This window comes from Hippopotamus amphibius, chromosome 16 (assembly GCF_030028045.1).
Source record: "Hippopotamus amphibius kiboko isolate mHipAmp2 chromosome 16, mHipAmp2.hap2, whole genome shotgun sequence".
Taxonomy (NCBI): Eukaryota; Metazoa; Chordata; class Mammalia; order Artiodactyla; family Hippopotamidae; genus Hippopotamus; species Hippopotamus amphibius.
Window position 1 is genome coordinate 58,587,246 of NC_080201.1, and position 7,404 is coordinate 58,594,649.

The 7,404-nt window shown below is 45.7% G+C and overlaps 1 pseudogene; it reads right to left on the reverse strand.

The window, feature by feature from the left end:
• Window positions 1-1,269: 1,269 nt before the first annotated feature.
• On the reverse strand, window positions 1,270-7,404 carry LOC130838136 (ferritin light chain-like; annotated as a pseudogene).

The window sequence follows — 7,404 nt, forward strand, 5'->3', positions numbered from 1 at the left end:
CCACCCAGATAATCCAGGATTAGCTCCTTCTCTTAAAACCAACTGATTAGCAACCTCAATTGCATCTGTGACCTAATTCCCCTCTGCCATATAGCATAACATATGCACAGGGTCCAGGGACTAGGAGGTGGGCATCTTTGGGGGAACCATTGTTCTGCCTACTACAGGGACATAGATGAAACCAGATCGGCCACGAGCTGATAACTAGGGAAACTAGGGGAAAGGCATTGGGGTGGGCGGTTTCATCATATTATCCTCCTTTTTTTTTTTGGTCATTTAAAAAAATTGCTTTATAGTTGATTTACAATGTTTTGTTAGAGATTATCCTACTTTTGTAGATGCCTCAGAATTCCACAACAAAGAGTTCAATGAGGGGACTTCCCTGGCTGTCCAGTGGTTAAGACTCTGCACTTCCACTGCAGGGGGCACAGGTTCAGTCCCTAGTTTGGAACTAAGATCCCACATGCTGTGCTGTGTGTGGTACACCCCCCCACACACACAACAAGTTAAATTCAAGGTTATTGAGCTTTAGGAGAAGAGAGTTGAGTGAGTGAAAATATTGCTCAGCTTTTCCCTGCCTCTGTCAGCTGATTCTAAAGAACTCCTCCCCATTCCAGCCCTGCCCTGTATAGTCATAAGTAGAGACAGGTGCTGGTGGTGAATGTCACGGGGGCCCGACCCACCTGCCTATGCAGCTCATTTGTGTCCTCTGGCCCTGCTAATGCCTGACCTAGGATCCACCTTCTGAGAGATCAGTGTTGGACCCGCCCACCCTGAAATACTTGGGGCTTCCGACAGAATAAACTCACGATGGGCCACGCTGGCTGCGCATCGCGTGGTATCCAGTGTTCCGCTCCTCCATCTCTATCAGGGCTCAGTAGTGCACCAGGAGTTCCTCTGGGGCAGTGCACAGCCTTGCTTCAGAACGCTGGGGTCAACACTGTGCTTCCCCTATCAGGAGATTCCTTGGCAGAAACTCTGCGTGACATCTTTGCCAATCTACAGATATTTCTAGGATCACGTGGTCCCCAAACGGCAGGGCTGCTTGCACTGCAGCTTGTACCTACTGCAGGTCCTCTTCTGGCCTGGGAATCTCTCAAAGCTAGAAGTCTTATGTGTCACCCGAAAAATGGATCAGAGTGGTATTTCCCAGTGTAGAATATGCTTCCTCCAGAAGCTGAAGATGCCTGAGCCACTAGGATGAAACTTCTTTCTTAGTGGTAAGATGCAGTATTTGTCCTTCCCTTTTAAGTAGGTACTCCCCATGCCTCAGATAAGGTGCTTGAGGATGAGCCTTTCAAAGAGATACTCTCCCAGCCCAGCCTGGAGACCAGCCAGCCTGCGGAGGTTGGTCAGGTGATCACCCATCTTCTTGATGAGTTTCACCTGCTCATCTAGGAAGTGGCTCCAGAAGTCGTAGAGATGTGGGGCTGCAGGGGCAGAACCCAGGGCCTCCAGATCCACAAGGGCCTGGTTCAGGTTCTTCTCCTTGAGCACAGAGGCTTCCATAGCGTCCTGGGTTTTACCCCACTCATCTTGGGATGGCTTCTCCATGTCCTGGAAGACAGTGTGGCTGCCCTGCTGGTTCTGCAATTTTCAAGAGATGCTCGGCGCCCTCACGCTTCTCCTTGGCCAATTGTAGAAAAAGTGGCCCGCGCCCTTCAGAGCCACAACATTCTGGTGGAAATAGAAGCCCTGCGGGAAGAGATGGCGGGAACAAGGTTACCTGGAGGCGAGGCCAGGGGTGCGGACTCCGCCTTCTGACTATCCAGCGGGACAAAGACCGCCAGCGCGTGCGCAGAGGGCTGGAGGTGCGCAGCTGAGGGAAACTTGGGCTGGGTGTCTTGGGGACCCTCACCAGAGAGAGGTAGGTGTAGGAGGCCTGCAGATGCAAGTTGAACAGGCAGTTGACGGCGGCCTCCACCTCGGTGGAATAATTCTGACGAATCTGGGAGGTCATGGTTGATCGGTAATAAGGAGTTAAGCTCAAAAAATGATGTTGGCTGGTCCCGGTGACCGAGGATGGCTGAGTGGCTGACTCCGAAGGTTGCGACTGGAAAAAAGGTTGGAGGGTGGTCGGAGGCTGGAGCAAGGGGCGTCCCTGGGTCTGTTCCGGCCAAACACAGTTGAAGCAAGAGACAGATCCGGGGGACCGCCGGGCGCATTCTATTAGGCTCTTAAAAGAAAACCTAAGGGCAAAGCTTCATGACATTGGGTTTGGCAATGACTTCTCATTTTGGATGTGACAGCCAAAGCACAGGCAAAAAAGAAAAAAATAGATAAATGGGATTACATCCAAATTTTAAAATCCCGTGTCTTCAAGGACACAATCATTAGAGTGAAAAAACAGCTGACAGGATAGAATATATTTGCATGTCAGATAGCTGCTAAGGAGTTAATGTCAAGTATATGACATTACTCCTACAACCCGACAACACCAAAAGCCAAATAACCCCATTCAAAAAATGGGCCAAGGACTTGAATAGACGTTTCTACAGAGAAGCTATACAAATAAGCCGTGAAAAGATGTTCCTGGTGGTTGCCAGGAGCTGGGAGGAGGGAGGAATGGGGAATGAGGAGGTTTTGTTTAATGGCTACAGAGTTTCTGCTTGGGAGGATGAAAAGCTCTGGAAATAGACTGTGGTGATGGTTACACAACATTGTGAGTGTAATTCATGCCGCTGAATCGGACACTTCAAAATGGTTGAAATCGTAAATTTTATATTATACATATTTTGCCACAATTTTTATTTATTTATTTGAGGTCTTGTTGATTTATAATGTATTAATTTCTGCTGTATAGCAAAGTGATGCAGTTATATATATACATATTCTTTTCTATTATGGTTTGTCACAGGATATTGAATATAGGTCCCTGTGCTACACACATGTTCAGTGCATGGGGCCCTGCAAATTAGACTGATCAAAGACAGATTAACAGGGGAAAAGGTTTATTATTAAGTATGCATGTGAAGACCTGCATAGAAAAGTCAAGACCCAAAGAACTGGATGGGGCTGACAGCTTATATACCTTTTATTTTTAAATTATTTTATTTTTTGGCTGCACCAGGTCTTAGTTGTGGCATGCGGGCTCTTCGTTGTGGCGCACAGGCTTCTCTCTAGTTGTGGCGCACAGGCTTAGTTGCCCCGCAGCATGTGGGATCTTAGTTCCCCCACCAGGGATCGAACCGGCATCCCCTGCATTGCAAGACAGATTCTTAAGCACTGGACCATCAGGGAAGTCCCACCTTTTAAACAAGGAACAATAAATTGTGGAGCTGTGACATGACAAAAAAGAGTTTTAGGCTGGGGTGGTAAGTTGTGGGAAAGTGAACTAGGATATATGTATGGGTGAAACGAAGAAGATAAGACCCATCTTGGTGCCAACTTTCCACCTTCTTCATGATCATAAAACTGCCCTGGGAGAAGGTACTTATGAAAGTCTTCATTTCCCAGAAATTTCTGCTTTTAGATAAGAGAAGCTCTGCGAAGATTTCTTTCTGTATCTATTGATTCTCATTTGCCTCCAGTTCAAAATAATCCTTATGCCAAAGAGCTATATTTTGCCCCTTCACTGCCACGGAGGTCCTAAAGATCCCTAAAAGACAAAATTCCTTGGAATCTCTTTGAGTGATGAAAGTGTTCTTGGTATGCTAGTGAGACGGTTCTTGGCTGAGGGGCCTCTAGGTAGCTTCAGGAGGGCGCCTGGTCTCCAAAAAGACCAAGCAGTGATTAGAGTGTTGGGACTGTCAGCTCCACCCCCTGGCCCCTTGAGGATGGGAGAGGGACTGGAGTTTGCGTTCAATCACCAATGGCCAGTGATTGACTCCGTCATGCCTAGGTAATGGAATCTCCATAAAACCCCTGAACAGCAGGGTTTGTTGAGCTTCGGAGCTGGTGAACACATAGATGTGCTGGGAAGGTGGCGCCCGTGCCCAGAGAGGGCTTGGAAGCTCTGCCTCTCTTCCCCTGTGCTTCACCCTATCTATGCATCGTTCCCGTTTGGCTGTTCCTGGGTTGTATGCTTTATAATAAGCCAGTAATAGTAACTAAAGTTCTTTCCTGAGTTTTGTGATTTCTTCTAGCAGAGTATGGAACCTGAGAGGCATGGATAATGGGAACTCCTGAATTTGTAGCTGGCTGGGCAGCAGTGGGGGAAGACTGGGCACTTCATTTTCAACCAGCATCTGAAGTTGTAACCTGCGGGGTCTCAGCTAACTCTGGACGGTTAGGTCAGAAGTGAATTGAGTGGCTGGACACCTCGCTCATGTTAGAGAATCAGAGAATTGGCTGGTGTGGAAAAACTATTTGATGTCAGAGGAGGAAATAAACTTTCAATCCCCCCCCCCATAATATTTTGAATAATTTCACTCTTCTTGGTTGCTTTATAATAACATATTTGTCAAATATTATTGTGTATGAAGTTTTAACGTTTAGCATCTTTTTAATCTTCCTTCAGAACCACATGATTCGTGTTACCTTGTATTTTAATATATTGGCTTTAGACCCATCTTATTCTTCTTCTGTAGAAAAAAAAACTTTGCTTCTCTCATCTATTTATTTCTTGAGAAGACCTTTAGAATAATTGGGTCAGATTCTTTAAAAAATAATCTCATTGGGATTTTGATTGAATTTGCATTAAAACCACAATGGAATTTGGATAGAATTAACATCAGCACAACATTCAGACTAGCTACCCAGGAAAATAGTCTCTCAAGTATTCAAGGATGCTTTAGAAGATATATTTGGGCCTTAGGGGTACGGAATTGGATTACTTACAGCCGCTGGCCCTTAGCACACACTGCTGTTACGTGTGTACAATTCTTAAGCTATTATCTCTTGGTTTCCAATTCACTCCCTTGTGAATCTGGGACTCTGGGACTCGGCAAACCACGCGTCTTTGCCAACTGGCTGTGTTCAACTCTGCCAATAGGGGGCACCAAAGAGACTGTAGAAGCCTGGAGGAAACAATGGGACTGGGCTCTTCTGGTTTGCTCTTTGCTTATTTCCAGTCAGTTTCTAGTTCTTATCAGCATCAGGGAGCACAGCTTCTTTTTCTTTTCCTTTTCTTTTTAAAGTAAGAGTACCTATGTTTTGGTTGTTTGCTTCTTTGTTTTTTAAATTAATTAATTTATTGGCTTCAGTAGTTGTGGCACGTGGGCTCAATAGTTGTGGCTCTCGGGCTCTAGAGAGCAGGCTCAGTAGTTGCAACTTACGGGCTGAGTTGCGGCTTACGTGGCATGTGGGATCTTCCCAGACTGGGGCTCGAATCCGTGTCCCCTGCATTGGCAGGTGGATTCTTCACCATTGCGCCACCATGGAAGTCTCCCGCACAGCTTCTTTATCCCAGCTGAGGCAGTTCCTTTCTGTAGTAGCTGCTAAATCTAGTTTGCCGTTTTTCCAAATCTTGCACACCCTCAGAGATACCAGCACCATTTCAGTGTGCCTCCAGAGAAGGTCCCAGTCCCTGGTGGTCCTCTGAGCTCATATATACCTGCACCAGCTGAGCAATCCTCCCTCCTCATTGTCTGAGTTTCATCTTTAGTGAGCCTCTCATCCAAGTGTTTAGTTTTCATAATTCTAACCTACATCCTTTGTTTTTCCTGCACCAGAGGTATTAGCTGCTTCCCGTAGTCACTACCACCGTGAGACCACAGGGCACTGTTTTTGCCTTTTCAGTTACCTGGTTACCAGCCCTTTATACCTGAGTAGCATCTCTTTATATGAAATCATCTCTATGAAAATAACTGGTGTGATTTCTGTCTCCTGAATATCTCTTGACTGACATCAACATTGGCAAGAAGAAGCAGATTCTCAAAGATGGGGTTTGGGGATGGTTTAGTTGGTTTTTTAGGATTTGGAAATAGTGATGAGCTCCTTTAGATTGGGTCGCTTAAACAACAATTTATTTCTCACAGTTCTGGAGGCTGGGAAATCCCAGGTCAAAGTGCTGGCAGATTTAGTGTCTGGTGAAAAGCCTGCTTCCTTGTTTGCAGATGGCTGCCTTCTTGCTATATCTTCATCTGGTGAGAAGAGGGAGAGAGATTGTCTCTTCTTAAGAAGGGCACCAATCCCATCATGACTTCATCTAATTACCTTCCAATGGCCCCATCTCCCAATACCACCAGATTAGAGCCTCAACATACGAATTTTGAGGGACACATACACTCCCTAGCACTATATACTCATAAAATGAGGATTATTATTCATCCTCTGAGGGGTTTTAGATCCCCGGTTCCCATCATTTTGTGGGTACAAATGAAACCACATTAATAAGTCTCGTATCTCCTATCTTCGAATCTATAAATCAATTGAAGAGAAGTAACATCTTTATAATGATATATTATAAACCATGAATATGGTATCTCTCCACTTGTTAAGGTCTTTAACTTCTCTCAATAATTTTTTTAAATTTATTTATCGGCTGAGTTCGGTCTTCGTTGCTGCACAAGGGCTTTCTCTAGTTGTGGCGAGCAGGGGCTACTCCTCATTGTGGTGTGCGGGCTTCTCAGTGCCGTGGCTTCTCTTGTGGAGCACCAGCTCTAGGCATGCGGGCTTCAGTAGTTGCAGCACATGGGCTCAGTAGTTGTGGTGTGCAGGCTCAGTAGTTGTGGCGCACAGGCTTAGTTGCTTTCCGGCACGTGGGATCCTCCCAGGCCAGGGCTTGAACCCGTGTCCCCTGAATTGGCAGGCAGATTCTTAACCACTACACCACCAAGGAAGTCCCTAATTGTGAACTTTTCTGTTTATATTATACTTCAATTATACATTTAAAAATAGCATTAGTGTGCTGGTGTAAAATATGTCCACAAATTGACATTCTCTTCAAAATATGTCTGCAAATTCTTTGACACACCCTTTGAGTATGATCTGGACTTACTCAGTTCTAGTGAATATAAAAAGAGAAAACGATGGTGTGCAACTTCAAAAACTAGGTCATTAAAAACACCGTAGCTTCTTGCTTGGTCTCTCTTAGATGGCTTGTCCTGGGGGAAGTTAGCTGCCATGAGAAACTGAGGCCTCCAACCAAAAGCCATGTGAATGTGCTGTCTTGGAAGTGTAACCTCCAGCACCAGTCAAGCCTTCAGGTGATGCAGCCCCAGCTGACATCCTGACTGCAAACTCATGAGGACCCTGAGCCAGTACCATCCAGCTGAGCCACTCCCAGATTCCTGACCCTCAGAAATTATGTGAGATAATACAGTATACGCAGCTAAGTGTTTTGGAGGGGCGGGTACTTGTTTTACACAGCAGTAGACATGCTTTTTAACATAATCCAGTAAGAGTCATCCTAAAAAATGTTGGCTTGACAGGCTCAAACTGCAGCACAGAACCTTATTTCTACCCCCTACTTCCTTTTCAAAGAACCATCGTCGACACCCCGTTGGCTGAGGATGAAGTCAT